The sequence below is a fragment of the Nuphar pumila genome, chromosome 8 (genome assembly GCF_984573655.1).
Source record: "Nuphar pumila chromosome 8, dmNupPumi1.hap1.1, whole genome shotgun sequence".
Taxonomy (NCBI): domain Eukaryota; kingdom Viridiplantae; phylum Streptophyta; class Magnoliopsida; order Nymphaeales; family Nymphaeaceae; genus Nuphar; species Nuphar pumila.
Window position 1 is genome coordinate 110,285,590 of NC_143256.1, and position 8,046 is coordinate 110,293,635.

Sequence of the window (8,046 nt, forward strand, 5' to 3'; positions counted from 1 at the left end):
TCTCCTTATTCGCAGTTGCGAAGCGATGCGAAGCCTACAAAGACTTTAAAAAAGTTAACACACATGACTATAACAAAAAATTAAATATGAAACACATTAGTTATGATAAACGATTGCATATCATGAATGATGACAATAATCAGTCCAACACCTCCTTTGAGTACTCTTTTTATTGAGCGACCGGTCCTGAAAGATGCTGAAGTAGTGACTTCCTAATTTCTCATATTACTTCTTATGACTCGAACCTCGTGCTGCACATAAATTGATACACATTAATAATCGACTGTCGATATACACTATTTATAAGATAAGTATTGGACAAGTGACAATGAGTGACAATGAAATACTTATGGTCGACTATCGATATACACTATTTGAATAAGTCATTGTGTGTCAGACTGAGAAGACCCTACATCCGGCGTTGTCTCATGATGTGTATGAGTATCTGGTGTAGGTGGATCATGTGTAGACGAAACATTACCTACAGAACAATGAGCTAGAAATTCACAAAATGTACATTTAAACTAATCAAATATGTAATTATTTAAATGATATACCTATCAAAACAATACGTGAAGACGAAGGCTGAGACTGACTATCACTGAGCTGAGATCCTATAAAGACGATTAACAAGTAACAATTTTTATATCAACATATAAGCAAAAACATAATAAATGCCTATATTTAAATATAACACAAAGACATCTACCTAATGATGTCCCACAGTCTCCACTTGGTCCTTGACCACTGGGTGCTCGACCACTGTTACCTCCACAAACTATATTCTAACAAATAAAAATATTATTTGGATTAGTTACATGATATGCAATTCCATGGATACATAATCAAATCGAAAACAACTTCATGCAAGCATGGATACGATCACATCAAACATGATAATACATTCAAGTCATTCATATCACATCAATGTCAAACATGTATCAGCAACAAACACACTCAAATATCCTGCTAACTACTACCATGACTAGAATGGTTTCCGAACTACAAAAATAAGAGCATATGAGAAAGTAATGTGGTATATATTACAAGATGTATTTCACTAGCTCGAGTATGCTTCCTTATCACTTGTTTGACTTTCATATTCTTCTTCTGCTTCCTTCTCCTCTTTGTCTTCTTCTTTATTGGGCGCCCATCCACTTGGTATATTATTTGGATCACATTCTTTCATATGTGTGTCATCGGACAATAAAGATGTGACATGCAGATTATGTGTGACATCATGACCATAAGAGAAGTCATACATATCATCTGGCTGATAGTAATCACCCTCTTCAACAATCGTGTCTTTCTGTAACTGATCATACTCGGGGTATAGTTTAAACTTCACCTTGCAAACTGCCCACCATTCATTTCTATCTAACTTCCTTGTATTCAGATATGAAGTATAGTAAACTTGTTGAGCTTGCAATGCTAATATGAATGATTCATATGTTACAAACCTTGATTTATGATTCACCTCCACAATGCCTAAGGCTTTGTCGACTCTTGTTGCTGTGGGATCAAACCAATGACACTTGAATAAAGTTACCATGTTATTTAAGCCTAAGTAAGTCAACTCCATTATTTCTTCAATAACACTGTAGTAGTTAAGTTCATTTTCACCATAACTGTTACCCTTGACATACATGCCACTATTCATCATTGACTTGTTTACACTATAGTCTTCTGTATGGAATCAATAACCATTTATGATGTATCCATTGTAATATTGCACAACTTTGGTCGGACCATTTTATAAATCACATATTCCTTGATCATTAACATAATCATGACAGACCTACAAGCATAAATAATGACTATAAATACGACCAATTAAGTAACATATTGTTGTTTATATGGAAAGAATGCATGCCATCGTCCTTACCAACTCTTTCAACTATGCCACAAACTTATTTTCACATTCTTTTTGTAAGTCTGAATCAGTGAGATGAGAAAGTTCTCTTCGCAACTCCAGATAAAATCGTCTGCACTTAACAAATAATTATATTACCGAACCATGTATGTAGAGAACTTAGTGTTGATGTAGAGGTCTGCACTTAACATATTATGGATACTTACTCGATGTAGGGGTCGATCTCTGAGCAATTAAAAAGGATATAGATTTGTGTTGCGTCTTGCTCTCGATCTTCCAAGAGTCTTAACCGGCAACTGCCAAAGGCATTCTCAAGTGGTTTAAATATCGATAGTTTGTCAGCGATAATAACTTGTTCTCCATCATCATTACGAGGTGGGCAAGTATAATGTGTTGAAATGTGACACTCAAAGTATATAGATGAGAAATTTGAAATCTCTTCTAAAGTGTACGCCTCACAAATTGAACCCTCCACTCTTGCTTTATTTCAAACCTTTTTTTTAAGGTCAAACATGCATCTGTCAACAATATACATCTCGTAATACAATAAATTTCTAATAGCATTAGAGAGAAAAATATAAATAAAAATATACCTTTCAAATGGGTATATCCACTGATATTGCACAGGACCACCAACCCTAAGTTCATATAGCAAGTGTATGATCATATGTTCCATAACATCGAAAAATGCTAGCAAAAATATCTTCTCTAGCTGACAAATAGTAGTGACGACAAAATCCTCTAGATTCTTTACCTCAGTTACTACAACTTTCGATGCACACAATGTTCTAAAAAATTGATTCAACTTGGATAATACCCCCCATATAGATTTATCTAACATATCATGAAATGCTAGAGGAATCAACCATTGCATGATAACATGACAATCATGGCTCTTCAACCCATATAATTTTCCCTCGTCTATCTTCACAGCCTGAACAATGTTAGAGATGTATCCATCTAAAAATCTCAATTGTCTCAACCACTGGCACACCTGCTTTGCTTGATCTGGTCCAAGCACGTACCTTACCTTTGGTTTCAGTAGTTTGCCATTATACTCTTTGAGTTCCAATTCTATTTTTTTACATATTACTTTTAATTCCATACGGGCCTTCGGATTATCCTTCATTTTTCCTGACATTCATTATCGTATTAAACACATTATCAAACATATTTTTCTCTATATGCATCACATCCAAATTATGTTGTATCAATAAGGTCGACCAATATGGTAGTTCTTAAAATATAGATTTCCTTGCCCAATTATGATCTTTCTCAAATCCAAGGAAGGGCCTCACACTACAGGCATTTGTCAGTCCATATGGAAAGTATCATAATCGTCTTAAAACCTCTATGTCAGACAACCGTGTAGGTGAACCTTCTATTTTAGTTGTGTCTGCTTTGAACGCATTTCTTTGTCGTCGGAACGGATGGTCGCTAGGTATAAATCAACGGTGACAATCAAACTAACATGGCTTCCTTCTATGCATCAATCTAAAAGATTTTGTATTCTCCATGCAATACAAACATGCCAACCTCCCATGTGTGCTCCAACTAGATAACATACCATATGTAGGGAAGTCACTAATTGTCCATAGAACAATAGCCTTCATATTGAAGTTTTGTTTTTTATGGGCATCGTACGTGAGAACATCGTCATCCCACAATATTTTTAGTTCATCAATCAATGGCCTTAAATATACATCAAGATTTTGACCCGGAGACATCGGGCCAGAGATCAATAGAGACAAGAAAAGATTTTGACGCTTTATACACAAGTTTGAAGGAAGGTTGTATGGGGTGATAAATACTGGCCAACACGAGTATGGGGTTGGTCGACCCCCAAATGGATTAAATCCATTTGTACATAAACTGAGCCTAATATTTCTCGCTTCCATTGCGAAGGTCTGATAAGTACGATCAAAGTGCTTTCAAGCTTCCGCGTCAATAGGATGCATGATCTTATCTTCATCATGTCGAACTTTATTTGCATCCCATCTCATGTGTGTAACTATCTTCGAAGACATATACAATCGTTGTAATCTAGGGGTGAGAGGGAAGTAGCAGAACAACTTGTATGACACTTCTTTTGACCTCGTGCTACCATTGCCCCTTGTCTTTGACTTGAACCAAGGATGCCCACATGATGAATATGATTTGCTATTTTCCTGATCTTTGAAATACAACATGCAGTGATTTGGATAAGCATCTATCTTTTGATACCTCATACTTAAAGCGTTGACCATAACCTTCACACGATAGAAAATTTGTGGTAATTTCTCATCTTTGGGCAACATACTCTTCACAATAGAGCACAAACAATCAAAACATGATTAACTCAAATTATACTCAGACTTCAAATTCATTAGTTGAAGAACTGCAAACAAGATAATGTGACTCTAGCAACCATTCCAAAGTGGCTCATCAGCTTCTCTAAGTAAATCATAAAATCTACTAGCTGCATCGTTTGCTGCTTCTTCCTCTACCCCAGTTGGTATATCACTAGGACCCAATGCAGAACCCAGCTCTGGTCCTGCGGTATCAAATATCAAATCCATGTATGGATTATCGTGCACCACATCCACCTGTGCGTCAAAATTATTTTAAAATTCTTCACCATGAAGCATCCAATTCTGATTATCACTCACAAAACCCTTCCTGTATAGGTGATGTCTAACGCCATGAGATTCTGCAAATCAATTGTTCTTACACATCGTGCAGGGCACCTGATCCGACCTGTGGGATCCACTGTATTGACACTTGCCATTGCAAATTCAATAAAACTGTCAACACCATCCATATATTCAAGCAATACCTCATTGTCAAATATCCTACGGTACATTCATTCACGGTTTGCAGTCATTTTGTCCTATGATGTTATAGATATTATCTTAACCAGTTAAATGAGAATCATAAGAATGCTATGATGAAGAAAATATCAAATTTATCATGCATTCGTGGTAGATGTAATGATTTGATATATGTCACACACACACACACATATACACACACACACACACACACACACACATATATATATATATATATATATATATATAATGTCATTCAATCACAAGAACAATGATGCATGCATTAATAACTTAATATTTTATGTGCAAAACCATTCATTTGAATCATGTTTGAAGCATTGATAACTTATCATTCATTTTCACGTGCAAACTCATTCATAACATGATACATTCATTTGAAGCATGTTTTCATGATATAATTTCACATGGAAGGCATAATCAAATTAAAAATAACTACATGCAAGCATTGATACAATTACATCAAACATTGCAATACAATCAAATCAATCATATCAAAACAATATCAAACATGTACCTGCAGTAAACATATTCCAATATTCCGCTAACTACTACCATGACTAGCATGGAATCCGAACTCAAAAAATAAGAGCATTTCTATTTTTATACATTAAAATCATGTTCAACATGATCTCTTAACTCCATCAAAGCAGTTATAGATATCCACAACTAAGCGAGTGTGTGAAAACAAAATTATTGCATCCAAGAAATTAAATAACTTGTGATGCGCTTGCATCACTTACTCACCACAGGTATTTACTCGATTTGCATGCTATTGCCTTTGCATTTTATTTTTAGCCGTATGCGATGCTTAGCACTAAGCATCACATAATTTGCTCATCTACGCACCTGCAAAGCATAATTATATACGACCAAGAAAAGGGGGGGAGGGGGGGGGGGGGACCACAGGTGCCGAACCAAGACGAAAAAAAGGGGTGGGGGCGCAAGAGCTAAAGGCCCCTGCGACTCTTGAAAAGGAGGAGGCAAGGATCGATGGCCTTTGCTGGACCAAGACGAAAGGGGGGGGGGGGGTGCTTAGGGGCTGACGACCCTCGTCGAACCAAGACAAAAAAAAAGTGGTGGGGGGCACAGAAGCCAAAGGCCCCTGCGACTCTTGAAAAGGAGGAGGCAGAGGCTGATGGCACATGCTGGACCAAGACGAAAAAAAAAGAATAAGGAGACAATGCATGGGGAGAGAGGGATCATCTGAGGGAGAGGGTGCACATTCAGTGATGAGAGGGAGCGCAAACGGGGGGCTCCGACGAGGAGAGGGAGCACAGACAGGGGGCTTCGACGAGGAGAGGGAGCACGAACGGGGTGCTCCGGTGACTGAGGAGGCTCAAGAGGGAGAGAAACCAAGAGGGTGAGGGTTGGGGGGTGGGGGGTGAGGTGACTGGACAGGATTGGTTGCTCGACGAGGAGGCACTGGTGGACCTGTCGAAAAAGGGGTGGCGGTGGTTGGACAAGAGGATCGGCGAAGATGGGTGGCAGAGGGTTCAATTTGGGGGAAATGTGAGAGAGAGAGGAGAGAGAATGTCACGGCTTAGATGGGCTTATATCAAAAAATAGCGACAGAAACATTCTGTCTCAAACTCCATCGCTAAGTAGCAACTTCTTTAGCAACGAAAAACTTATGTCGCTAATCTGTCGCTACTTTGCGATGAAGTTTGACACGAAACTTTTCTGTCGCTAATCTGTCACTAATTAGCGATGGAGTATGAGACAGAATGTTTTCATCGCTAAATCTGCAACAAATTTCAATTTTAGCGACGACTACTTTTCTCTCGCTAAACTGTTGCAACTTTGCGACAGAAATAATCCGTCACAACTTTGCGACAGAAATAATCTATCGGCAATTTTTGTCATTAATTAACATTTTTCTTGTAGTGGGTGCAACATCAACAACATGTGAAACATGAGATAATGGAACTAGAGATATAAATTGTTCGTTCATGAACTACTTTAGATTGGATCAAACTAACTTTAGATCCATTCAATTCATTTGATCTAGATCTTCAAAAAGTGGCAGTCGAGAACTATGGATGGTTTGGAAAGAATGTTAAAGGTTTTCATATACATATTACAGTAGGTCCTACTTGGTCTACTCAGTTTGTAGTGCGGTATAAGGATCTAATTTTGAATTATGAGTCCATAACCCATAAGTTGAAACATGATTGGAAAAAGCGTAAGTAGGATTAAGATTTGAGGATAAGACTTTTTCAATCTGGAAAGAAAGATGCAGGAGCAAAGCAGAAGATTCGAGTCCATAAAGATCCATTTGAATCTAATTTCATTACAGTTTTGTTTATTTGATTTTTTTTTATAGAGGATTGCATCTTTTTTATATAATGGATCTATCTCATATGCAAAGTAGACCTACGGTTTATTGTGTTTAAATACTCAGTAAAGGGTTTTTGTAGAGAAGAGAGAGAGAGAGAGTTGAAAATTGATATGAGAATCTTTGTTACTTTCTTGTTAAGTTCTTAGTTATTTCATTAATTTCTTGTTATTTCTTGCTTTTTTCAGCAATTTCTTTTAATATTTTCTATTTTTTTGGTTTTCGTGCATAGAATTAGAGTGACATAGTTTTCTTGTAAATTGAGTCATCTTGATTTACATCATCATCTCAAGTCGAGTCTGAGTCTGATTTCACCTAGGTTGAAACCAAACCTGACCCGTTGACACCCTAACGAGAGAGAGTCTAAGCTCTCAGTCAGTGCCTTTTTATTTGCCATTTTCTCTCTTAATCATTGGCAACATAGTAACAATGTTTGACAATAAAAATTAAAAATAAAGGCTTTGATATTTCATAGTGTAAGGCCAAAATGGTAAATTTGATGCAGCGAATGAGCATTTTCATCACTTATCATCAGCGATGTTGTCACTTGAAATTAAATTTCTTGATAACTTCTCAAAGGTTAGGCATGTCTTTGCAAATATATGAAAAATTAAAAGTCCATTTGTAGCTTGAAAAAATAAAGCTTTCATTTTGAAATTTTAAAAAGACAGAGTGAAAAATATTCAAAGGAGTACAACAAAAATCTTGCAATCTCTTATCATATCATAAATGTTTCTGACCATTTAATATTAACTGCACATGATACAAAGAGTATCAAAGAATCCAACGAAACAATAAAAAACATCAACTCACAGTCTCACACACTAATCACTTGAGTCAATGTTGTTAATATCGGTGTGAATTGGCCTGAATCAGCTCATTTGTATTGTATCAGTCAGAAATTTATAGAAAACTTGGTTGATTCAGCTTTTTTTTTTTGAATTTATAACATGAAAAAACTGCACCGGCCACTAAGACCCGGTCAGGTCATGCTGGCTCAGCCTGCC